Below are 27,974 nucleotides of genomic sequence, written 5' to 3' on the forward strand. Positions count from 1 at the left end.
CCAGGAAATTTGGACTATGTATCAGGTGATACGATAAATTAATAACCATTTTCTTAGCTGTGATAACGACATTTTGATTTTGTAGGAGAATGTCCTTACTCTTAGGAGATGTCTGCTGAATTATTTAGGGAAGAAGTGTTGTAATATCTATATTTAACTTTCAAATGATTCAGAAAAAGAAAAGTATGTGAATGTGTGTATGAGTGTAGGGGAGGAGGGGAAAAAGAGGAAGAGAGTGAAAGGAGGGAGAGAGGAGGAGAGGTGTTCAAAAAAGAAACAAGAGGCGCCTGGGTGGCTCAGCTGGCTGAGCATCCAACTCTTGATCTCAGGGTTGTGGACTCAAGCCCTATGTTGGGCTCCGTGCTGGGCATGAAGCCTACTTAAAAAAAAAAAAAAAAAAAAAAGAAGAGGCAAAATGGTAAAAATTGATGAATCTAGGTGAAGGATATATGGGTCTTTATATTATCTTTTCACTTTTCTTTAGGCTTGAAATTTCTCAAAAGAAAAAAAAGAGTATACTGAGCTGGTGGTAGGAAGTATTCCTTCCCACTATGAATATAGAAATTCTAGAAAAATAGATTATCTTAAAATAGTTTATACAGCCAAATTCAAAAGCAAGAAAGGGAAATACACAAATCCATAAACCAAAAAGAAACCAAGCCACAGCAATGAGTGAGAACTGAAGGGGTCGCAAAACTAGGCAGCAACCTTCAGGCCTAGGATCAAAAGTTAGCAGGGAAGATGGGAATTATTGGCTGCAAACTTAAAGAAGTTTCTACAGTGTAAGGGGCCAGACTGGGCTCTCTGAATAAAGCCGGGAGCTGGCGGAAAAAACTATCCCAGGTGGCTCCAAGACTGAGCAATGGAACAGGATGGAAGAGCACACCAATAAAATCACCTTTCAGAAATTAGAATTCCTAACCTGCCCCTCACTCAGGATTGGGAATGATATTAAATCTTTCTATAAATGAATGTAACATGGTTTATCTCCATGGTTACTCAGCTTTTATTGTGACTTGTAATAATGTTTTTAATTTTTAAAAGTCATGAAATAATGGGATAGTGGGGAGAGGAGGGTGCATGTGACTATAAAGGGGTAGCACAAGGGAGATCTCTGTGGTGACAGAATCATGCTGTATCTTCAACTGCAATGGTGGTTACACAAACCTACATGTGACAAATGAGAGGGACACACATTCATGAATATGCTCACAGCAGCTTTATTCACAACAGCCAAAAGGTGGGAATAACCAGATGCCTATCAACTGATGAATGGAAAATCAAGTGTCAATTTCCTAGTTTATGTTTTCTATAATTATGTATAATATATAAGCAATGAGAAAAACCGGGTAAATGAAGGGTACACTGGGACTCTATACTATTCTTACAATTTCATGTGAATCTATAATTACTACAAAATAAAAAGCTGGAAAAAAATAAAAATGAAAGAGAAAAAGTTATCAAAAATTCAACAGACATAGGAGCAGGATGAAGAGAGCATCTGTGTAAGGGGGAGTCAGAACCCAAGTATAGTAAAGTAGATGTCCTTGTGTTGGGTGGCCCAACATAAGATGTCAGAGACCCAACAGTGTAAGAAAGCTGTCTATGCAGAAGGACAGCCCAGGTGGGGTATCAGAACCCAAGAGAGGCGAGGAAGGCATCTACATGAAGGGGATGGGGAGTCAGAGCCCAAGTGAGTAAGAAGAGACCACATGCAGGAGAGGTAAGGAGGAGATGTAAGAGCACAATCCAGAGTGGCAGGTCAGAGCCTGAGCAGGATAAGAAGGGTCAGGGGAAGGAGACAGTGATAGGAGACTGGTTACATGCAGAGACAGATCAAATAACTGACTACATGAAGAGCAACCAGGGCAAGGTTTCTCACTATTAGAGAAGGGAGTTAAAATGCACACAAAGTGAAGGCCAGAAAGAACCCTGCAGTGTTGGTTTGGAATTCGAGATATCAGTATGAACTCATAGACCTCAATAAACATAGACACTTATAGCAATAGATATAGATGTAAATGGTGTGTGTGTGTGTGTGTGTGTGTGTGTGTGTGTGTGTGCACTTGCTTTAGCTCTCTGCAGAGAGGATCTTAGAGCAGCAAATCTCCATCTCTAATCCAAGTAGCAATGAGCATGTACCTAGCACCAGATTTGGTATCTAAGTATTGTTATCCACTAAAAGGAAGCAGGGTTCTATGGAGAAATGGCTGATTCCAGAGCTGGAGTAGAAAAAATACAAGAGCTCTGATGAGGATATAGGGAAATATGAATTCTCACACATTGCTAGAAGGAAAGTGAAATGATGTCACAACTTTGGGAAATAGTTTGGCAGTTCCTCAAAAAGTTACACCTCATGGCATAGCTAGTCCACTCCTAGGTTTATGCCCAAGAGAAATGGAAATACAGTCACACAAAAACTCATTCATGAATGCTCACAGCATCATTCATAAAAGCCAAAAGGTGGAAACAACTCAAATATATATCAACTTATAAATGGATAAATAAAGTGTGGTATGGTATATCAACAAAATGGGATATTATAGGACAATTAAAATAGATGGTGTACTGCTGCTATATGCTACAACATGAATGAATTTTGGAAATATTAAGGTAACTGAAAGAAGGAGACACAAAAAGCTATATACTGTATGATTCCTTTTGTATGGATTGTCCAGAATAGACAAATCCAAAGAAATAGAAAATTAATTAGTGACTGTCAGGTGCTGGGGGAACTGGAGAGAAACAGGAACTGATTACTAATGGATACGAGATTTCTTTTTGGGATTATAAAAATGTTTTGGAACTAGACAGTGATGATGACTACATAACTCTATAAATATATAAAAAACCCTGGACTACATATACTTTAAAAGAGTGAATTTTATGGTATGTGATTATATTTCAATTAAAAAAAAAGAGCCTTGAATATCTTGCATGCTGGAAAGCAAACATGTACTCCAAGAATAATGGAGACATGTCCAAAGGACACAGAAACCAGCCTGAAGGAGTTCCCACAGGCTAAATCACAGAATCAAAATAAATAATGATAGCAATGGATTACAACCCACTGAATAAAAAAGAGAACCATGAATCCTTGCAATATGAATAAATGAATCCCAAGTGTGATGAGGAAGGGGATATTTACATTGCTTCAAAGTTCCTCTCTACAAAAATATTTACTAATTACCAAAGAAAAAAAGAGTAACTTCAGAGGCAAAGCCTGACAGACATCACCTTACACAGCTATCAAAGTAAGCATCATCAGTAATGGGACAAATGGAAATCTGTGCTCTCTGATAGGCTGCAGTGAAAAAGGACACAGCAATGTCAATACTGGGGGAGGCTAGATAGGGGTGGGGACTCCCTTTAATTTCTGCTCAATTTTGCTATGAAACTAAAACTGCTACATTTTTTTTGAGGGGGGGTGCAAGTGAGAAGAGGGCAGAGAAAGTGAGAGAGTGAGAGAGAGAGAGAGAGAGAGAGAGAGAGAGAGAGAGAATCCCCCAGGGGTAGAGAGAAACAGAGAGAAGCGGGACTCACTCGAAAACTCGAGCGCACCTGATGTGGGAGGACTTGAACTCACGAACCGTGAGATCATGACCTGAGCTGAAGTCAGATGCTTAACAACTGAGCCACTCAGGCATCAGAACCTAAAACTGCTCTTAAAAAAATAAAATGCGTTAATTTAAAAACAAAAACAGCACCACTCTGTGATATTCCCACAAAACTGCATAACCTGAATTTAGTCATAAGGAAACATCAGACAAACCAAAACTGAAGAACATCCTACAAAATAACTGGTCTGCAATCTTCAAAAGTGTCAAGGTCAAAAAGTCAAAGACTGCAGAAATGTTCCAAACAGAAGGAGACTACAGAGACATGACTGCAACACATGACTCTAAACTAGATCCTTTTGATACAGAGGACATTATTTGTACATCTGGCAATACCTGAATAAGATCTAAGAATTAGTTGGTGGTAATGGATCAATGTTAATTTGCTGATTTTGACTAATATATTGTGGTTATGTAGGAGAATGTCCTTCTTTGCTGGAAACACAGTTTCAAAGATCATGCGCTAGCAACTTATTCTCAAACGGTTCAGAGAAAAAAAAAAGTTCTTTGTACGTAACTTTTCTATAAGCTTAAGATAGTTTATAAAATTTTTTAAATACACCAGAAGTGTCTATCATATTTTTAATTTCCAGAGCACTTTCTTTTTCTAATGATTTTTACGTCATCTTATTTCATTCATATAACTTCTTTTCTTATCTCTTCTCTTAACTTCTCTGATGCAATTACTAATTACCTACAGTTTGTTGGGCTTTTTTCCTCAAACTTTCTTCTATTTCCTGTATTATTTTCCTCCAAGTTCCTCTTTTGTACTTTTGTGTTTTGTTCTCTTTCCCCTTGGAGGCTCTCCCCAAATGCCTATTTATTGAATAAATGAAGTACTAAAGCCAACTGGAAGCTCTGCATGTCTGGCTTCTCAACCAGGAGGCTTCCACTGCATGGTGATCAGGTGGGAACATAGTTACTTCACTGGGAGACCTCTAAATGTCAGTATAAAGGGGTCTTTTCTTTAGACTTTAGAGAAGGCTCATATACTTTCCTACAAGGGGGTACAGAGAGATATAATACTAGGCAATTACCTTCTGAAAGAAAAGTAAAGGAAGGAGTGAGGGGGAAGGGTCTCACTTTTCAGTATAAAGGATTTCTCTTAATCCTCCTGCTTTCATTATGTATGGTTCCCGATCCCTCGTCAGTTATGTTTAATGTCCTCAAGTCTTGAGCATCTTTAGTTTCATCTTTCAAAGAAAACCCTGTGGTCTCCTGAGGGCTTGGGAGAGGGGCAGTCTTCTCACTGCATAAGCTGGGTATCCCAGAGGATTTAAACCCTAGAGCACCTGGGTGGCTCAGTCAGTTAAGCGTCCAATTTGGCTCAGGTCACAATGTCGCGGTTTGTGAGTTCGAGCCCCGCAATGGGCTCTGTGCTGACAGCTCAGAGCCTGGAGCCTGCTTCAGTTTCTGTGTCTCCCTCCCTCTCTCTCCGCCCCTCCCCCACTTGTATTCTGTCTCTCTCTCTTAAAAATAAATAAACATTTAAAAAAATAAATAACAAATCTGAAGTCAGGATTCTTTTTTTTATTTTTTTAAGGAGGCTCCACTCCCAATGTGGGGCTTGAACTCACAACCCTGAGATCAAGAGTCCCATGCTCCACCAACTGAGCCAGCCAGGCACCCCTACGTCAGGATTCTTTACCTGCCTTCTTATAAAAGCATCCATGTCTTATTCAAAATAGAAGTCACTAAATATTATACATGTATATCTCAAGAAAGAAATAGGGGCACATGACTGGCTCAGTCAGTTAAGCATCTGACTTCGGCTCAGGTCGTGATCTCATGGTTCATGAGGTCGAGCCCCACGTCGGGCTCTGTGCTGACAGCTCGAAGCCTGGAGCCTGCCTTGGATTCTGTGTTTCCCTCTCTCTCGGCCCCTCCCCCTGCCCATGCTCTGTCTCTCTCATAAATAAATAAACATCAAGAAACCTTTTTTTAAAAAAAGAAAAGAAAAGAAATAGAACTACTTAATTTTGTACATTTTCTTCCTGAGGACCTCTTCGTTTGGCATTGCGCTTCTGGACCTCTTCTTTTTTATTCTATTGACCATAGTCCTTTTGGACATTCCCTTGAATCAACCTTAGGGGGTTCCACTTTTATAGCACTAATCTGATTGCTCCTTTTGTTTCCTTCACTGGTACTTCCTCTTTATGCCATATACTAATTAAAATGAACATGAGTACATCTGTGCACCAAACATTATGGAGTATCAGGCACTGTCCTTGTCATTAGATTATAATGACAAATAAGACAATGTCCTTAGGGCACCTGGCTGGCTCAGCTGGAGGAACATATGACTCTTGACCTTGGACTCTGAGTTTGAAACCCACGTTGGATGTGCAGATTACCTAAATAAATAAAACTTAAAAAAAAAAAATAAGACAATGTCCTTGACCTAAAGGTGCCTAATGTTTCATAGAGGAGATGGATGAATAAACTTAAAATATAAAACATCGTACTAATTGATATATGCCCTGAGGGCTATGGAGCCAAAGAAGAGGTGAAGCGAAATCAGACTGAGGGAGGGATGTATTTGGGAGGTAGGGTAGGCTACTGTGACAAATATTCTAATAATTGATTACCACTGATTATTTTTTATTATTGTTGATAATTTTTTCAGTAGGTTGAAAACTTCCTAAAGAGGTAATGCCTGAAGAATAAGATCTTGCCCAGTAAAAGCAAAAACCAGCACCCCCTTCTTATGCCTCTACATGAGGTGGCTAGGGTATAAGAAATACCCTTCCAACTGTAGGCCCAGAAGTTTTGATGAGGAAGGCACTAACAACTAAGGGCCTCTCTACTCCACTCTCAACTGAAAAGGAGCTCACTCTGCTATCACACACTGTCAGACTCATGCCTCTATTCTTAAAGCTTACATGGAAAATTAAACTCAGCCAGAGTATGCAACATGCCATTAGTGAATGGTATAATCAGTTTCTGAAATTCATCTTACCCACACATCCTCAACCCTCCCTACCATTTCCAGCCCCTTAAGTAATTGTATGACCTAAAAGAAATCAAACATGATTCCTAGTCAGGAAAAAAAAATCAATGATTCCTGCTCTACAAAAATTAGTGGAATACTTCCAATTTTCTGCTGGAAATTATTGCTCTTCACAATTAGTCTAAAAATACAAAATAAAATAATGTAATTAAATCTATATTTGCTTCCCTGCCCCAAAATTAGCTTTAATTGCTTTGCTCTTACATGATGACTAAGAAATAGAAATAAAATTAATTGGATAGATATATCACTATTTTTTTTTTCTACCAACAATATTGCTCAAATCCGTGTTCTTTTTCATGCTGAAATTACCTTTTTATGCTCAAAGTAGAAGCTGACTCTAAAAGGAAAAAGCCAAGCACTGGCAGAAAAATTAGAATTTTGACATAATTCAACAGTAATTTTAAAATACCCTTCCTCTGGATTTAAGTCAAATCTTTTTTTAAAACTATACTCCTGATTTAACAAGAGGCAATGTTATAAATGAAGCAAGCAGCATATATACATGAGCATTATTTTCTGTAGATTTAGCTGTTTTCTTAAGTTCAATCTCTAACAGAAATAGAACATTGGTTTTCTTACCTTTTTCCCCTTACACACGTGATAAGGGACAGACTTCCCTGTGCTTACTCATGATGCTTGCTGCACCACCAGCCAGTCCTGCTGATTCAGTATGCCCTATTTGATCCTAAAGAAAAAAAAAAAAAAAACACATTGCTCATTATATTTGCTAAAGCAATAAGCCCTAATTTTCTTCATATAAACCTATCACAGCCAGACAAATGAAAGCTATGGGGCTTAAATAATAAATTACATCTTCAGATTCAAAGACCTAGCCACTATGAAATGCAGCAGACACATTTTACTGTCTAAGAAGGCCAAAGGTTAAACGCTGCATAAACAGTTAAGAATTTTTGAATATTTTTTATTTTCAGTGGATAATACAAAATAAAACCTCAGAGGCAGGCACTTTCTACCCAATGGTTTTAACTCTGTTAATTCATAAAAATACCAATTATTTTGTATTACAATAAGCCCTCCAAGAATCCAAAGCTAGCAAAACTGCTGCTTCACTAGAATGTATTTTTTTTTTTCTGTACATACAGATTTCTTAAATTGAGATTCAGAGGCTTCCTGTTGAGATTTTTATTGCAAAACAACTGTTTTCCTCCAAATGGAGTCTCTTAGGATTCTAGTCTTCCTCCATTGTTTAGAAGCAATGGATCTATTAGCCCAACATTATCCTTACTACTAGTGGTATGCAAAAGACAAAGCTTTCAAAGCTTCCTCAAATGTTATTTCCTTCTTCTGAATATATGACAATATCCATGAAGTTACAGTAGTCCAATTTAAATACTTCTGTAGCTGTTTAGAGAAGATTTGAAAATCTTTAGGAGCCTAATTTAGTCTTGAACAAGATTGGTAATTGTAATCCGAATAAAATTAAGAATCTCATATTACCCATATAAAATATCAAACATATAATCATAGCGTTTCAGAACAGGAAAGCATCTTAGAGATGATCTAATGAACATCGCTTAATTTTAAAGATAATATGCACTAAAAGAAATTTTTCTGGCATTATTGTAAATGTAATTCCATTATCTGATGTAAAAATAATGTACTTATTAAAAAATAAGAGAATTTTTAAAAAGCCGAAAACTCAAGTTTCCAGAAACCAATAAAAAATATAGAATGGGGGCGCCTGGGTGGCTCAGTTGGTTGAATGTCCAACTTCAGCTCAGGTCATGATCTCGCGGTCTGTGAGTTCGAGCCCTGCGTCCAGCTTTGTGCTGACAGCTCAGAGCCTGGAGGCTGCTTCGGATTCTGTGTCTCCCTCTCTCTCTGCCCCTCCCCTGCTCATGCTCTGTCTCTCTCTCTCTCTCTCTCTCTCTCTGTCAAAAATAAAAATAAACATTAAAAAAAATAGAGAGAGAGAGAGAGAGAGAATGAAAATCTCTGGTGAGGGGCACCTGGGTGGCTCAGTTGATTAAGCATCTAACTCTTGATTTCAGCTCAGGTCAGAATCTCACAGTTCGTGAGTTCAAGCTCCATGTCAGGCTCTGCACTGGCAATGGGGAGCATGCTTTGGATTCTCTCTCTCCCTCTCTCTCTCTGCCCCTCCCCCACTCTCTCTCTAAATAAATAAATAAACTTGGGAGGGAGGGAGGGAGGGAGGGAAGGAAGGAAGGAAGGAAGGAAGGAAGGAAGGAAGGAAGGAAGGAAGGAAGGAAGGAACAGAAATTTTCCTATCTTGAAAACTTGAAAAAAAATATGTATTTGTTAAAATTCTAAATGAGAAGTGCTGTTGATGCTAAGAACCAGGCTTACATCTATCAAAGAACTAAATCACATCAGAAGTAGGAAAGGATTATACAAGTAGAAGTACCAAAGTCAAAATGAATGAGGCAAAAGTAAGATCCTTTCCTCTAATATCTACCTAACTGAAGATTTTTTTAAACAAATAAAATTAACTCTATAGACTCCAAGTTAAATCCTGTATGTCTGTATCTATTGTCATGTGTGAGGCAAGTCCAATAATATTATGTAGCTATCTCAAACATCACAGGTTGTTCTTCTAGAGTTTTATTCTTTTGACCTTTAGCCTCAGCTGGCAAAGCCTCAAGTCTGGTTAAATCCAACTGTCTAACTCCTTGTGTTCCCCTAAGGAGCTTAAATGTGTCTAGAGGAAACTCACACAAGATGGAGACTGTTCTCAAGTTTACATTTATAACTTCACATTACATTTCCCTTAGTCAACCTACTTTCAACCCTGCACCTATTCCTACCTTTTGATATGTCTGGGATTTCTTAATGCAAAGCTTTCATAATTCAATTCTTCCAGAAAATAAACCTTTTGTCTCCTGCAGGACAAGGATAATGTTACTTAGCTACATAATCAGGACAGAATACCAGCATAACTAACTACTTCTTGCACAGACTACCAACCAATTTCTGTTTTCAGCACCACACCTCACCTAAGCCTTCAGAGATCCCTAGAACTTCCATAAGTTTCTCTAAGGTTCTGTGCGGGTATAGACTTGCTTCTCATCACATCTACAATTTATTGCTTCTTCAGTTCCAAGACCTTTCTTTACTTTCTTCATTCACTGAAAGCTCCCATCCACTGTTGTTTTCCTTTTCTGTTGTTTCTTCCTATCATTTCAGTGCAGTTTTAGGAAGACAAAAAACAAGGGGGTGGGGGGGGTCAGTCCTTCCTATTTAGCCACAAGTCTTTATTCTTATCTTTGAGAACTGACATATAATGGAATACAATATTGTATTCTTTCTCAAAAGTAGCCTTAAAAGTTGCCAATGTCCTAACAAACTAAGAAATAGTTTAGAAAAACAAAGGGAAAGATAAATAGACAAGCAACCAGTTATGCTTTCCAGATAAGAAACGGTTATCTAGTACTTTTTTACCAGAATGAACACTTTATGGTAGAAGACTTTTCATTGTCTTTTGGCATTATGTAATTGCTTTTTGGAAGGAACAAAAGAAGTTTTGTAAGTTGATGGATATACCACATAAAATACAATATAAAATGCCTTAAATACAGTTCAAGATATGCAGGAAAAAAACTTCAGAACTTCAAGATTCTGCTCAATGTCACCTCCTAATATGAAACTAATAATTGCTTAGTTCTCTATGCTCTCATAACGTACTTACACCTACAACATGTTTTACATTACATGGTAATTTCTCTCTTTGCAATCTGCTGCACTCTACATAACAATAAGCCACTCAAGGCAGGAAACCCTTTTATTCATACTTTTATCCCAAGACCCCAGCACAGTGCTTGTCATATAGCAGGTATTCAAATTATCTAGGATGATTTAATTAAGTATAGCATATAACACACCTCCCATGGCAAGGATTCCAAATAAAAAGCTCTTAATTACATCTACCTCCTTCTATTTCTACAACTGCCTTATTTTAGGCCCTCATCAGTTCTCACCTTATCCCCTTCCTATCTCACCTACTTAATAGACACATCTGGATGTCAGTGATGGGTCTTCATTTGTCACCACAACTACTACCCAGATTGACTGTGCTTTTCTAGCTAATGAATAAATCCCCTTACTCCTTCCCCCAAGAATGAAGTGTGGTTTTTTAGCATGGCATATAGATCCCTTCAGAACTTGGTCTCTGCTTCTTTTCCAAACTGTTCTCCACTACTTCCCTAAGCTCCAATCATACAAAAATACCCAATTTCTGGTGAGACGCTTTATCATACTTCTCTCTCACTGCATGCTCTATGCCCATATTGAGACACTTTTGCCACTCTTCTTTGCCTAGCTAATTTGCGTTACCACAAGGTTCAACTCAAACTCACTCTCAACTCAACCTGGGAAGCCTTCCCTGATTCTCTGTAGCCTGTTTTAGAAGAGTCACCCTATGCTCGTGTCATGCATGCTCTCTACTAATGGCAGCACTTACCAAATTAATTTACATTGTCAGTATGCCCGTCTACCTCCCCCAATGAACTGTCAGTCCATTGAGAACAAGGACTGTCTTCACTGAGACTGATGAAGTCCATATTTAAGTAATCAATCTCATGATGAAGACTTCTTCCTACCTAATAAATATTTATGGATGTGTGTACTGTGGGAAAAAGAGACAGTAAGTAAATGCAAGAGACAAACAAAAACAGAGAAATTCTCCACTGGAAGAGGAAAAAAAAGTGACAAGGATTTAAATAATTGGGAATTTTTTTTTTAAGTAGGCTCCACACCCAACATGGGGCCTGAACTCATGACCTGGAGATCACGAGTCGCATGTTCCACCAACTGAGCAAGCCAGGTGCAATAACTGGGAAATTTGATCATTACCAAATAAACACAGGCCCTTTGACATAATAATTACATTCCAGAGATTTACCTCAAGGAAATAATTAGATAAAGAGAAAAGATATAAACTAAGTTAACTGTTAGACTGATGTTTAAAATAGTTAAATATTGGGGAAAAAATCTAAATGTCAATTGAAGGCAGCCATTTTAATGGTACAAATTTTATTTATTTATTTTAATTAATTATTTATGTATTTAATTAACCAACTTAACTGACTGAGCCACCCAGGCACCCCAATGTACAAATTTTATAAATTCCCCATGTTTTGGGAAAATTTTTAAGTCTCTTTTAAGATTTTATTTTTAAGTAACCTCCACACCCAACATAGGGCTCAAACCCACAACCCTGAGATCAAGAGTAGTCATGTGCTCTACTGACTGAGCCAGCCAGGTGTCCCAAAACTTTAAAGTCTTAAGAAATATACACTAAAATATAATACAAAAACTCTTGGTAGTGTTCGGGTGATTTACATTTTTTTCAATCTTCTGTAGCCCTAATTTTTCATGGAATGAATGTTTATTATTTCTGTTTTTTTAAACATTTATTTATTTATTTAGAGAGAGAGCGAGAGAGAGCAAGGGAGGGGCAGAGACAGAGAGAGACAGAGAGAGACAGAGAGAGACAGACAGAGACAGAGAGAGAGAGAGAGAGAGAGAGAGAGAGAGAGAGAGAGAATCCCAAGCAGGTTCCAAGTTGTCAGCAGAGAGCCGACATGGGGCTGGATCTCAGGTACAGTGAGATTATGACCTAACCTGTAATCAAGAGTCAGAGGCTCAACTGACTGAGCCACCCAGGTGCCCCTATTTATTATTTGTTAATAATAGAAAAGAGAATTGAAGATACATGAATTTCAATTACTAAGACCCATGCTACTTAAATTTTTACCTTTGACTATGAAAACTGAAAATGGAACAGAGTAGGAAAAAACAAGGATTTTGTACGATTACTTTTCTGGGATTAAATTTTAATTATATATGGGAAAAGAGAGAAAGAAGAATCACTGAAAATTTAAAAACTAAGTTTAAAAAAATAAACCTATAAGGAAAATGACAGGAATAAAACTGATGTTTAAAATATAAAAATGCAGGGGTGCCTGGGTGGCTCAGTCAGTTAAGCGTCAGACTTCGGCTCAGGTCATGATCTCATGGTTGGTGGGTTCAAGCCCCACATCAGGCTCTGTGCTGACAGCTCTGAACCTGGAGCCTGGTTCAGATTCTGTGTCTCCCTTTCTCTCTCTCTGTCCCTCCCCTGCTCATGCTCTGTCTCCCTTTCTCTCAAAAAATGAATAAACATTTATAAATAAATAAACAAACAAATAAATAAATGCAAGCAATTGGGATGCCTGGGTGGCTCAGTCAGTTAAGTGCCTGACTCTTGATTTTGGCTCAGGTCATGATCTCACGGTTCATGGGATCAAGCCCCACATCAGGCTCTGTGCTGACAGTGCAGAGCCTGCTTAGGATTCTCTCTCTCTCTCTTGCTCCTCCTTGCCCAGCTCACATTCTCTCAAAATAAATAAACATTTTTTAAAATGCAAGCAATTTATAGGAAACCCTTGTATGGACATGTTTATAACAGAAGAGATGTATAAAGGTAATACAGATCTTTCTCAACTTACAATGGGATTATGTCCCAATAAACTAATCATAAGTTGAACAGATCATTAGGTCAAAAACACATTTAATACACCTAACCTACTGAACATCACTGTTTAGCCTAGCCTACTTTAAAAATGCTCAGAACACTTACATTAGCCTACAGGTGGGCAAAATCATCTAACACAAATCCTATTTTATAACAAAGTGTTGAATATCTCATGTAACTCAGTGAATACTGTACTGAAAGTGAAAAACAGAATGGTTGAATAGGTTCAGAATGGTTGTAAGTGTACTGGCTCATTATCCTTGCGATCACATGGCTGACTGGGAGCCATGGCTCACTGTTGCTGCCCAGCATCCCAAGAGAATATCATACCACATATTACAAGCCTGGGAAGGAATCAAAATTCAAAATCTGAAGTATGGTTTCTACTAAATGTGTATTGCTTTAGAATGAACCTAAAGTCAAAAAATCGTTATGTCAAACCACTGTTAAATGGGGAACAGACTGTAATTCCTAAAATCCTGGCCACAGGTTAAAATAGAAGAAAACAAGGATAAACTAGAAAGTGTTCTCATTTAAATAGTGTTTCCTATCTTGGCTCTGATTAATACTATTTACTATAGAACAAATTCAGTATCTACTTAGTAACCAAACTTTTTAACATTTCTACCAGTAAGTCTGACAAGGAGTTAAACTCAGTATGTACAAAATTGCATTCAAAGTAATTTTCTTTGTTCCCTATCCAAGACTCTCAAGTTAGGTGTGGCAGATTGTATTTGCAAAGACAGCTGCTACATTATCTCCCATCCCACATGATCTTCTTACAGGAGTGGTGAAATCTATGTTCCCTTCTTCTAAACATGGGCAGACCTTCATGACTACCTTAACTAACAGAGCAAAACTTCCAAAGCTAGGTCATAAAAACACAGTTTCTCCCTGGTCTTTTTGGGATACTCACTCTTGGAATCCAGCTATCATGCCAGAGAGACCACATGGAAAGGCCACATGTGGATGATTTTGCCCATGAACCTTTACATATATGAACAAGCCTCAAGAGAAGCAAACCTCAAGCAAGCCCCAGCCACTGTCTGACTACAACTTCATGAAAACCCTGAGTACCACCCAGCTGATCCCAGCCAATCCCCAGAAGCAAAAGAGATAATAATTATTGTTTATTGTATTCTATTTTTTTATTTTTTATTTTTTAAATTTACATCCAAATTAGTTACCATAAAGTGCAATCGTGATTTCAGGAGTAGATTCCTTAATGCCCCTTACCCATTTAGCCCATCCCCCCTCCCACAACCCCTTCCTTCAATGATCCTCTGTTTGTTCTCCATATTTAAGTCTCTTATGTTTTGTCCTCTTCCCTGTTTTTATATTATTTTTGCTTCCCTTCCCTTATGTTCATGTGTTTTGTATCTTAAATTCCACATATGAGTGAAGTCATTATGATATTTGTCTTTCTCTAATTTCGCTTAGCAAAGTACACTCTAGATCCATCCACATAGTTGCAAATGGCAAGATTTCATTCTTTTCGATTGCCGAGTAATATTTCATTATATATATACATATATATACACACACACATGCTATATATTATATACGTTATATATACATATATATGTATAATATTCCATTTATATATGTATATACAATATATGTATATACACATGTATATGTATATATGTATGTATTATATACGTATATATGTATATATATTATATGTGTGTATATATATATAATACTCCATATATATATGCATAATACTCCATTACACACACACACACACACACACCCCACATCTTCTTTATCCATTCATCCACCGATGGACATTTGGGCTCTTTCCATACTTTGGCTATTGTTGAAAGTGCTGCTATAAACATTGGGGTTCATGTGTCCCTTCAAAACAGCATACCTGCATCCTGTGGATAAATACCTAGTAGTGCAATTGCTGGGTTATAGGGTAGTCCTATTTTTAATATTTTGAGGAGCCTCCATACTGTGTTCCAGAGTGGCTGCACCAGCTTGCATTCCCACCAACAGTGCAAGAGAGATACTCTTTCTCTGCATCCTTGCCAACATCTGCTGTTGCCTGAGTTGTTAATGTTAGCCATTCTGATAGGTGTGAGGTGGTATCTCATTGTGGTTTTGATTTGTATTTCTCTGATGATGAGTGATGTTGAGCATTTTCTCATGTGTCGGTTGTCCATCTGGATATCTTCTTTGGAGAAGTATCTGTTCATGTCTTTTGCCCATTTCTTCACTGGATTATTTGTTTTTTGGGTGTTGAGTTTGAGAAGTTCTTTACAGATTTTGGATACTAACCCTTTATCTGATATGTCATTTGCAAATATCTTCTCCCATTCAGTCAATTGCCTTTTAGTTTTGCTGATTGTTTCCTTCGCTGTGCAGAAGCTTTTTATTTTGATGAGGTCCCAATAGTTCATTTTTGCTTTTGTTTCCCTTCCCTCTGGAGACATGTTGAGTAAGAAGTTGCTGCAGCCAAGATCAAAGAGGTTTTTGCCTGCTTTCTCCTCGACGATTTTGTTAAATTATTGTTTTAAGCCACTATGTTTTGGTGTAACTTATTTATTTTTTAATATTTTTTTTAATTTTTAAGTTTATTTATTTGAGAGAGAAAGCATAGTGGGGAAGAAGCAGAGAGGCAGGGGAAAGAGAGAGAGACAGTGCAGCAGATGTGGGGCTCAAACCCATGAGTTTTGGTGTAATTTTTTACATAGCAATAGACACATGTAATAAGTTAGTACTTTGATACTCTTCAACCCAATCTTATATAAATATTCTAAGGGAAAGCGTAAGAACCATAAAAAGGACAGGGAAAAAAGAAGATCCATTGATAGCCTCTCCTCTACTCAACTATTTAGCTGACTCTAAATTTGCATATACCACTAAATAAAACAGCCTTTGAGCTTCTGAGAGTATAGTTTGGGAAATACCTCATTATTCAAGCAAGAAGCTAGCTGAGGGAGGGGATCTTACCTTCTTCCAAAGAAGCTTATTAAAGTTTTCCTCTAAAGGATATATAACATTCTACCAAGTGTTCTGGTAAATACATTTTTCATCTCATCAACTTTCCAGTGCCATTTTAGAACTCCTTACAGATCACCACCCTGAAACCTATCTAGGTAGCCAGCTCCTTAATGAGTCTATGAATCATATCCACCCAGGTGACAAACTCAGAGCCTTGAACGCCATTCTAGATACTACTTCTCCCCTCCTTCTACCTCTACATTCAGTCTAACACCAAGTTTTACCAATACTGCCTTTTAAACCTCTCAAATCCACACACCTCTCTCCATTTCCACTGGCATATTCCATATCACTGACATCTTTCTGTTGCCCAGATTTTTGTAAGAATCCTAACTATTCTCTCTGCCCCCTGTTTTGTGTCCATCTAGCCTGTTCTCTATGCAAACGCAAAACACAAATCTGATTATATTATTTTTGTACTTAACACCACTCAATGGTTCCGACTGCCCTTAAAGTCCATATCTCTAAAACATAGTTCTGTTTGAGTTGGTTTCTACTTACCTCTTTAGTATGACAACTTCTCTTTATTCTCAGGTTCTTACTCTATGCACAGGTCATTCTAATCAACTGAACTTTTACTTCTTAATCTTGCCCATCTCCATGCCTCCAAACAGACTTTCTACTAATACATGCTACAATATAGATGAACCTTAAAGACATTATGCTAAGTGAAAGGAAATCAGTCACAAAAGACCGCATACTATATGGCTCTATTTATATACAATGTCCAGAACAGGCAAATTCTTAGAGACAGGAAGTAGATTAGTGGTTGCCAGAAGCTAGGGAGAGTAGAGAATAGGGAGTTACCTCTAATGGGTACAGGGATTCTTTTCAGTGTGATAAAAATGTTCTGGAATTGGACAGTGGTGATAGTTACACAACTCTGCGAATATACTGAAAACCACTGAATGTATACTTTTAAAGAATGAATCTTGTGATAGGTATGTCAAATATTTATATCTCAGTAAAGCTGTTATTAAAACAAAACATAACAAAATACACCTTCATACATTTAGGCCTAGAATACTCTGCCCCTTCCACTGTTACTTTACTAATTCTTACTTATCCTCCTTATCCTACCCTACACATTAAATTTTCTATGAAACCCTTCTGGGGGTGACTGGGTGGCTCAGTCAGCTGAGCAACTGACTCTTGATTTCAACTCAGGTCATGATCTCATGGTGGTGAAGTGGTAAGATCGAGCCCCACATCTGGCTCCATGCTGGGCATGGAGGCTGCTTGAGATTCTCTCTCTCCCTCTTCTTCTAGCCCTCCCCAACTTGCATGAGTGTACACATGTGTGCACTCTCTCTCTCTCTCTCTCAAAAAAAAAACCTTCTGATCTAAGCCTCAAATAGGTGTCCTTTCTTTTTTAATGTTTATTATTATTTTTGAGAAAGACTGAGAGAGCATGAGCAGGGGAAGGGCAGAGAGAGAGAGGGAGATACAGAATCCAAAGCAGACCCCAGGCTCTGAGCTATAACACAGAGCCGGATGCGGGGCTTGAACCCATGAACCGTGAGATCATGACCTGAGCTGAAGTGGGACACTTAACTAAGCCACCCAAGTGCCCCATGTCCCTTCTTTCTTGTATAGCTTTTACTTCCTCTATCATAGCACCTTATCAACTGAATTAAGAATTTTTTTAAAACTGTTTTGGGGCACCTGGGTGGCTCAGTCGGTTAAGCGTCCAACTTCGGCTCAGGTCATGATCTCGCGGTCCGTGAGTTCGAGCCCCGTGCTGGGCTCTGTGCTGACAGTTCAGAGCCTGGAACCTGTTTCGGATTCTGTGTCTCCCTCTCTCTGACCGTCCCCCACTCGTGCTCTGTCTCTGTCTCAAAAATAAATAAACGTTAAAAAAAAAATTAAAAAAGAAACTTTCTCTCTCCCAGCCTCCTGTTTCTCAGGATTGGGACTGCTTCTGTCTTATTTATCACTGTATTCATAATATATAACACAATAATTGGCACACAGTAAGTGTTCACTAAACACTCAGATGCAAAATAAAATAACTAAAGGACTAACTTGCAAAGCACTTCCACCTAGAAAATTTTTCCACACAAAGCAACCCAGAGCTGTGCTTAGACTGCTAAGCTCTTATGTACTTATTATTTGAAAACCTGTTAATGCTAACATAAAATTATGAATTTGCATATTGAAGAACAGTTCAAACTTTAAACCATGTTTTATCAAGGCTTTCTACCCGTGATCTCAACTCTTCAGACGGCTCCCATTAGTTCGATGACTTACCTTTTTTTTTTTTTTTTTTTAACGTTTATTTATTTTTGAGACAAAGAGAGACAGAGCATGAACGGGGGAGGGGCAGAGAGGGAGACACAGAATCCGAAGCAGGCTCCAGGCTCCGAGCCATCAGCCCAGAGCCCGACGTGGGGCTCGAACTCACGGACTGCGAGATTGTGGCCTGAGCTGAAGTCGGACGCCCAACCAACTGTGCCACCCAGGCGCCCCAACTTACCTTTTTTTAACTTTAATTTTATTTATTTATTTTGAGAGAGAGAGAAAGAGAGAGAGAGCGAGCTTGGGTGGGGGAGGGGCAGAGAGAGAGAGGAGACAGAGAATCCCAAGCAGTCTCTGTGCTGCCACCGCAGAGCAAGAAAGTGGGGCCTGAACCCATAAATGGCGAGATGATGGCCTGAGCCAAAATCAGGAATCAGACATTTAACCAACTGAGCCATCCAGGCGCCCCTGATGACTTTTACCTTTTTTTAAAAGAAAAAGTGCGATTCAAGAGTATCTATGAATACAACCATGGAATGTCGAGCAAAACTGGAACTGGAATTTTATTCCTTGTTATTTTTTTTAATATAATTTATTGTCAAGTTAGCTAACATACATTGTATACAGTGTACTCTTGGTTTCAGGGAACTAGAATTTTAAAATAACCATTACCAAAATATAATAGACTTGCTCCTCGGATGTTTAATTCAAAAACATTTTTTATGAGTAGTCAATAGAGTTTGGTGAGACACCATGTACGCAGAACTCTGGCAAATCCAGGTTCAAATTCATGCTCTAGCACTTAACAGCTATCCACTGCAGGACAGTTTTAATGATGAAGAATGACTTCATATAACATGCCTATTTATCTCATCTTACATCTGATATACAAGTGCTCAATAAATGGTAGCTATTATTCATCATCAAAAAGCTTTTTGTGTGCAAGAATTATAAGAGAAAGGAAGAGTATGATTTGAACCATAACACCAACCAACAGGCTGGTTTGTTTCTACAATTAATAATCCATCAGGGCCACTGATCTTAAGTGATCAACTCAAGTGTGAACAATGAAAAGAAATACAGGAACAAAAAAGTAGCCTCACAGTTAAACTTTCTGAAGAGCCTAAGTATATTTGATCCTTAAAAAGCCCATTGAATACCAACACCCTCACAGTGGCAGAAAAAAGAAATGAGATAATCTTTGAGAAGAGCTTTATTCTTGAAGATCAGACCAAAGTACATTAAGAGGGCAGGTTCGGGGAGCTGACACTGTTGCTACTCCACATTCACACAAGGCTTCAATTTCCAGGATATCAATCTGGCATCTTTCACAAACATTGAACTCTCAGTCAAGAGCTATTAGAACCAGGTGGTTGTTTTCATCTGGTACACACTAAACAAAAAAGCACAGTTTAAAAAATATTGGGAAATGTGGTGGTAACAGATGTACCAAATATACATATGCACTGAAACCCTAAAACAGCAACTGATTTGAGATTGGCACTAAAACAAGGAACATGAACAATTTTCATGTCTGCAGTAATAAGACTCAAGACCATATACATGAATTTGTGTATACATGATATAGGGCAGAAACTATTAAGATATACAACATTGCTAAAGTAGCACATAGATTTTTGTTCCATGACAGGAACCATTAATTAACTCTATATTAGCCCAAGTCCATACCTTGACTTTCTATTTATTTGTTTTATTTTATTTTACTTTAGAGAGAGAGAGAGTGTGTGAGAGAGAGAGAGAGAGCAAGCACATGAGTGGGGAGAGGAACAGAGGGAGGATGAGACAATCTTAAGCAGGCTTCAGCTCAGTGTGAAGTCTGACAGCGGGGCTTGATCCCATGATCCTGGGATCCTGACTTGAGCCAAAATCAAGAGTTGGACACTCAAACGGCTCAGCTACCAAGGTGCCCCATACCTTGACTTTCTAGACAGTACGTATCTTTTAGATTATCTTGGCCAACAGAATTCTAGACTTGCCTGCCTCTCACCCCATGCAGACATGTAAATTTTTATTACAAGATTAAATACCATGTTCCAGGAAAACTTATTAACCTGACTAGTTTACTAACCAGGTGTGCACTCCTGATCTAAGCTAAATTAATTAGACCCTTCTACACTATTCCTGAGAGATACAGCTGCAATACCTACCTTTAGATTCTGTGATATATCCTGATATATTTCTATACCTCTTTTTTTCTTAAGCAAATTTTAACTTGCAACAAGAGTATTAACAAATATATACCAAATAGTTTGATATAAATTGAGACAATATGAAAATCATAGTTTCAACCTTAACTGCACACCGAAAATTTCCAAAATCAGATACTAACTCAGATATTCTATAATCTACAAGTAGGTAATAAACAAAAGACAAATTCACTGGGAGGAAGGTCTTATCTTTTGGATCACTGTAGGCAGCAGACTGACAAAGTGTGTATCACCATTTGTATGAACCAAGAGTAATAATAAGAATATATGTAACACTGGATGACTCACTACTAATACTGTCACTACAAGTAATATATTTTGCAAAATACCAACTACTGGAAAATTAGCCAAATTGGTAGGTTCTTAAAATTTTATCTTAATACTTGTGGTAAAACTAGATACCATGTATGCTCTGGTTTTGACAACTCTTTGTGAGCATTTAGAGTACTATAACTTGCTTTTAACAACATCAAATTTAAGAACAAAACATGCATTATCTCAGCCAAAGCTCAGAACTAAGTTGGATGAAACAAGCCCATGCTCAAATTATTTATTCTAATTATGAATACCATGATATTATTTAATGACAATCCAAAGAGACTGTAGGTCTCTACCATTTCTATCTTTGGCTCCCTTTTTTTCTGAAGTCTTCATCTACCATCTCCATACGAATGACTCAGATTTCTCTAACCCTTACCTCTCATTCAAATCTCAGGGCCACAGCTTCACCGATCTGAAATACATTACTTCTCCACTGGATATTTCACTCCACCTCAACATTCAAATGGTGAACTCTTCAAATCCAAAAAGAATGTAATCTCAAAAGAACTATGTACTCTTAATGTCTCTTCCCTCCCACTCATACCCCATTCTTTTCTGGCTTCTTTCCCCATGTTATCAACATTCAATTAATTATAGTGAATCACATCTCCATCCTTTATAAAAATCCATAACTTATTTGCCATTGAAAACTCTGATTTTTTCCTATTTCATTGACTCTTCCCTCTCAACTTCATTCCTGACTCCTCTCCTTCTACACAATCCTAAATGTTCAAATTCCTCAGAGTTCTGTACTTAGTCCTCTTTTTTTTCTCAATATATATACATACATATGTAATACACTGTATATATGTATAATATACCATATATATGTATGTAAACCAAGAATATGCATACACATATATATTTTTTAAGTAGGCTTCACACCGAGCACAGAGCCCAATGTGGGGCTTGAGCTCACAACCCCGAGTTCAAGACGTGAGCTGAAATCAAGAATTGGACACTTAACCGAGTAAGCCACCCAGATGCCCCTCAATTTATATTCTCTTTTAAGGGGATTCTATCTACTACCATTATCTTAACACCATCTGGTAACAAGTCCCACTTTCCTTTTATCCACTTCAAACCTCTTTTCTGGGTTCCAAACCTACATATACAAGTATCTATTCATGTCTCTGTGTCTCATAGATATCTCAAACTCAATAAGCATATCTACTATGATACTTATCAATGCTGTTTCTTCTCCATTGCTTGTATCATCATCTACCCAGTTGTTCACAATACAGTCATTCTCTATCCCTCCCTCTCCATCATGCTCACAATCAACATTCAACCATCACTTAAAATTGATGAAAATCCATTTACTCTATCCATAATCACTACTGAGTCCCTATTATCCCACATCTGGATTACTGAATTAATCTTTTCAATGATCTTCTAAAACTTTTTTTTTTTTAATTTTTTTTTAACGTTTTATTTATTTTTGAGACAGGGAGAGACAGAGCATGAACAGGGGAGGGTCAGAGAGAGGGAGACACAGAATCGGAAACAGGGTCCAGGCTCATGAGCTTGTGGTCACAGACCACAAGATCATGACCTGAGCCGAAGTCGGCCGCTTAACCGACTGAGCCACCCAGGCGCCCCCTAAAACTATTTTTGCTACCTCCTCTCCCAATCTATTCTCTACTCAGCAGTTAAGGTAATCTTTCAAAAGAAATAAACAAGGGTCAGCAAGGAAATGAAAAGAGAAATTTTTAAAACTTTGAAACAAATGAAACACAATATAGTTTACAGGGGCAGCGAAAGCATTACTAAGAGGGAAGTTCATAGGGATACAGGCCTAGCTCAAGAAATAACAAAAATTTCAAATAAACAATCGAACTTTACAATTCATGGAAGAAGAAAAAGAAGAAAAATAAAACCAAAGTTTGTAGAATGAATGAAATAAAAAAGATCAGAACAGAAATAAATGGAGACTAAAAAAATTCAAAGTGATCAATGAAATTACAGTTGGTGCTTTAAAGATAAAGAAAATTAACAAACCTTAAGCTAAACTAACCAAGAAAAAAAAAAAGAGGACTCAAATAAATAAAATCAAATATGAAAAAAAAAACAGTACAATCAAAGCCACAAAAATAAAAATGATTATAAGAAACTATCAACACTAGGAGCACCTAGGTGGCTCAGTCAGTTAAGCGTATGACTTCACCTCAAATAATAAGTAAACTTTCTAAAAATTTTTTTAAAAATAGAGTAGACTAGGAACACCTGGGTGGCTCAGTCAGTTGAGCATCTGACTTCAGCTCAGGTCATGATCTCGTGGTTCATGAGTTCAAGCCCCGCATTGGGCTCTGTGCTGACAGCTCAGAGCCTGGAGCCTGCTTCAGATTCTGTGTCGCCTTCTCTCTCTGCCCACCCCCACTTGTGCTCTCTCTCTGTCTCTCAAAAATAAATAAATGTAAAAATTTTTTAAATTTAAAAATTTAAAAAATAGAGTAGACTAATTACTAGTAAGGAGACTGAATCACCAATCAAAACCTCCCAACAAATTTACAACCAAGAATATTATACCCAGCAAAATCTCACAGCTGGTGGGCTCAAGCCCTGCATTGAGCTCTGTGCTGACAGCTCAGAGCCTAGAGCCTGTTTCAGATTCTGTGTGTGTCTCTCTCTCTCTGCCCCTCCCCCAATCACACTGTCTCTATCTCTCAAAAATAAAGAAATGTTAAAAAAGAGAGAGGGGAGGAGCAGGGAAGACGGCAGCGTAAGAGGATGCTGGGCTCACCACGTCCTGCTGATCACTTAGATTCCACCCACATCTGCCTAAATAACCCAGAAAACTGCCAGAACACTAGCAGAACGGATTCTCTGGAGCCAAGCATAGACAAGAGGCCCACGGAAGAGGGTAGGAAGGGCAGAGAGGTGGTGCGTGCTACAGGGACTGGCAGGAGGGAGCCGGGGCAGTGGAGGGGCAGCCCGCCGTGCAAGGCAGAGCCCCCGAGTCTGGCTTGCAAAAGCAGAGGGCTGCCAGACTGCATGAGTTCTGACAGCCAGTGGGACTTGACATCTGGAATGTTATAAGTCAACAGCTCTGCTCCGACAGCGGGAGGGCTAGAGGACAACGGGAGGGAGAGTTGTTGAGCCCCGGAGGACAGAGCTCAGCTTGGCAGGGAACAAAAGTGCTCGCCAGCACCATCTCCCTCGCCCACCCCCCAGCCAAAATCCTGAAGGGAACCAGTTACCGTCACAGAACTTGCCTGCACTGCACAAATACCCAACGCTGTGCTCTGTGGATCCATCCCTCTGAGGGTCTGCCTCCCTCACGGTGCTGCAGGGACCTCCCGAAGCAGACCACCAAAGGCAAAGCGAGCTGAGTCTGCCCCTCCTGCCCCTGTGCACCTTGCAGATCCACCCTAGCTAATACGCCAGATCCCACAGAAGCAGCACCACAAGGCTGGCAGTATGCAAGTAGCACAGACATGAGCCACACCACTCCACACTGTGTCCTGCCTCTGGGAGAGGGGAAGATAAGGTACACACCAGTCTGACTGTGGCCCCAGCAGTGGGCTGGGGGCTGACATCAGGTCTGACTGGGGCCCCGCCCACCAATGCAAGTTACTCCAGACAGCACAGAGGAAGAGCCCTCCAGTTCCGCGCCACTCCAAGGACTATCCAAAATGACAAAACAGAAGAATTCTCCTCAAAAGAAACTCCAGGAAGTAGTGACAGCTAACGAACTGATCAAAAACGATTTAAACAATAAAAGAGAAAATGAATTTAGAATAATAGTGATAAAATTAATCGCTGGGCTTGAAAAAAAGTATAGAGGACAGCAGAGAATCTATTGCTACAGAGATCAAGGGACTAAAACAATCAGGAGGAACTAAAAAAATGCTATAAATGAGCTGCAAAATAAAATGGAGGTGAACACAGCTCGGACTGAAGAGGCAGAGGAGAGAATAGGTGAATTAGAAGATAAAATTATGGAAAAAGAGGAAGCTGAGTAAAAGATAAAAAAATCCAGGAGTATGAGGGGAGAATTGGAGAACTAAGTGATGCGATAAAATGCAATAACATACACATAATTGGGATTCCAGAGGAGGAAGAGAGAGAGAAAGGTGCTGAAGGGGTACTTGAAGAAATCATAGCTGAGAACTTCCCTGATCTGGGGAAGGAAAAAGGCACTGAAATCCAAGAGGCACAGAGAACTCCCTTCAAACATAACTTGAATCGATCTTCTGCACGACATATCATAGTGAAACTGGCAAAATACAAGGATAAAGAGAAAATTCTGAGAGAAGCTAGGGATAAACATGCTCTAACATATAAAGGGAGACCAATAAGACTCATGACCGATCTCTCTACTGAAACTTGGCAGGCCAGAAAGGAATGGCAGGAAATCTTCAATGTGATGAACAGAAAAAAATATGCAGCCAAGAATCCTTTATCCAGCAAGTCTGTTATTTAGAATAGAAGAAGAGATAAAGGTCTTCCTAAACAAACAAAAACTGAAGGAATTCATCACCACTGAACCAGCCCTACAAGAGATCCTAAGGGGGATCCTGTGAGACAAAGTACCAGAGACATCACTACAAGCATGAAACCTGCAGATATCACAATGACGCTAAACACATATCTTTCTATAATAACACTGAATGTAAATGGACTAAATGCTTCAACCAAAAGACACAGGGTATCAGAATGGATAAAAAAAACAAGACCCATCTATTTGCTGTCTACAAGAGACTCATTTAGACCTGAGGACACCTTCAGATTCAAAGTGAGGGGATGGAGAATTATCTACCATGCTACTGGAAGTCAAAGAAAGCTGGAGTAGCCATACTTATATCAGACAAACTAGACGTTAAATTAAAGGCTGAAACAAGAGATGAAGAAGGGCATTATATAATAATTACAGGGTCTATCCATCAGGAAGAGCTAACAATTATAAATGTCTATGCGCTGAATATGGGGGTCCCCAAATATATAAAACAATTACTCAAAAACGTAAGCAATCTTATTAAGAATGTGGTAATTGCAGAGGACTTTAATACTCCACTTACAACAATGGATAGATCATCTAGACACAGGATCAATAAAGAAACAAGGGCCCTGAATGATACATAGGATCAGATAGACTTGACAGATATATTTAGAACTCTGCATCCCAAAGCAACAGAATATACTTTCTTCTCGAGTGCACATGGAACCTTCTCCAAGATACATCACATCCTGGGTCACAAAACAGCCCTTCATAAGTATACAAGAATTGAGATCATACCATGCATACTTTCAGATCATAATGCTATGAAGCTTGAAATCAAACACAGGAAAAAGTCTGGAAAACCTCCAAAAGCATGGAGGTTAAAGAACACTCTACTAAAGAATGAATTGGTCAACCAGGCAATTAGAGAAGAAATTAAAAAATATATGGAAACAAGTGAAAATGAAAATACAACAATCCAAACGCTTTGGGATGCAGCGAAGGCAGTCCTGAGAGGAAAATACATTGCAATCCAGGCCTATCTCAAGAAACACGAAAAATCCCAAATACAAAATCTAACAACACACCTAAAGGAAATAGAAGCAGAACAGCAAAGACACCCAAAGCGCAGCAAAAGAAGAGAAATAATAAAGAGCAGAGCAGAAATAACAATATAGGATCTAAAAAAACTGTACAGCAGATCAATGACACCAAGAGTTCGTTTCTTGAAAAAATAAACAAAACTGATAAATCTCTAGCTAGGCTTCTCAAAAAGAAAAGGGAGATGACCCAAATAGATAAAATCACGAATGAAAATGGAATGATTACAACCAATCCCTCAGAAATACAAGCAATTATCAGGGGATACTATGAAAAATTATATGCCAACAACCTGGAAGAAATGGACAAATTCCTAAACACCCACACACTTCCAAAACTCAAACAGGAAGAAATAGAAAGCATGAAAAAACCCATAACCAGCGAAAAAATTCAATCAGTTATCAAAAATCTCCCAACAAGAGTCCAGGACCAGATGGCTTCCCAGGGGAATTCTATCAGACATTTAAAGCAGAGATAATACTTATCCTTCTCAAGCTATTCCAAAAAATAGAAAGGGAAGGAAAACTTCCAGACTCATTCTATGAAGCCAGTATTACTTTGATTCCTAAACCAGACAGACACCCAGTAAAAAAAGAGAACTACAGGCCAATATCCCTGATGAATATGGATGCAAAAATTCTCAGTAAGATACTAGCAAATTGAATGCAACAGCATATAAAAAGAATTATTCACCATGACCAAGTGGGATTCATTCCTGGGATGCAGGGCTGGTTCAACATTCGCAAATCAATCAATGTGATACTTCACATTAATAAAAGAAAAGATAAGAACCATATGATCCTGTCAATCGATGCAGAAAAAGCACTTGACTAAATTCAGCACCCTTTCTTAATAAAAACCCTCGAGAAAGTCGGGATAGAAGGAACACACTTAAACATCATAAAAGCCATTTATGAAGCCCACAGCTAATATCCTCAACGGGGAAAAACTGAGAGCTTTCTCACTGAGATCAGGAACACAACAGGGATGTCCACTCCCACAGCTGTTGTTTAACATAGTGTTGGAAGTGCTAGCATCAGCAATCAGACAACAAAAGGAAATCAAAGGCATCAAAATTGGCAAAGATGAAGTTAAGCTTTCAGTTTTTCCAGATGACATGATATTATACATGGAAAATCCGATAGACTCCACCAAAAGTCTGCTAGAACTGATACATGAATTCAGCAAAGTCACAAGATACAAAATCAAGGTACAAAAATCAGTTGCATTCTTATACACTAATGGTGAAGCAACAGAAAGACAAATAAAGAAACTGACCCCATTCACAATTGCACCAAGAAGCATAAAATACCTAGGGATAAATTTAACCAAAGATGTAAAAGATCTGTATACTGAAAACTATAGAAAGCTTATGAAGGAAATTGAAGACAATATAAAGAAAAGGAAAAACATTCCATGCTCATGGATTGGAAAAATAAATATTGTTAAAATGTCAATATTACCCAAAGCTATCTACACATTCAATGCAATCCCAATTAAAATTGCACCA

The 27,974-nt window shown here is 38.4% G+C and overlaps 1 protein-coding gene across 4 annotated transcripts in view; it reads right to left on the bottom strand.

Annotated features, from left to right (window-relative positions):
* Positions 1 to 7,315, bottom strand: part of ZFYVE9 (zinc finger FYVE-type containing 9) — a 145,860-nt gene extending 138,545 nt beyond the window's left edge. For 2 of the 4 annotated variants that reach the window (XM_058717402.1, XM_058717400.1), the window contains exon 1: positions 3,562 to 3,663. The gene's annotated coding sequence lies outside the window, so the exon portion shown is untranslated. Of the gene's footprint in view, positions 1 to 3,561; positions 3,665 to 7,209 lie in introns of those variants that run through there. The other 2 variants (XM_058717401.1, XM_058717403.1) reach the window with 2 other exon arrangements.
* Between the last annotated feature and the right edge of the window lie 20,659 nt (positions 7,316 to 27,974).

Source organism: Neofelis nebulosa, chromosome 2 (genome assembly GCF_028018385.1).
Source record: "Neofelis nebulosa isolate mNeoNeb1 chromosome 2, mNeoNeb1.pri, whole genome shotgun sequence".
NCBI classification, from domain to species: domain Eukaryota; kingdom Metazoa; phylum Chordata; class Mammalia; order Carnivora; family Felidae; genus Neofelis; species Neofelis nebulosa.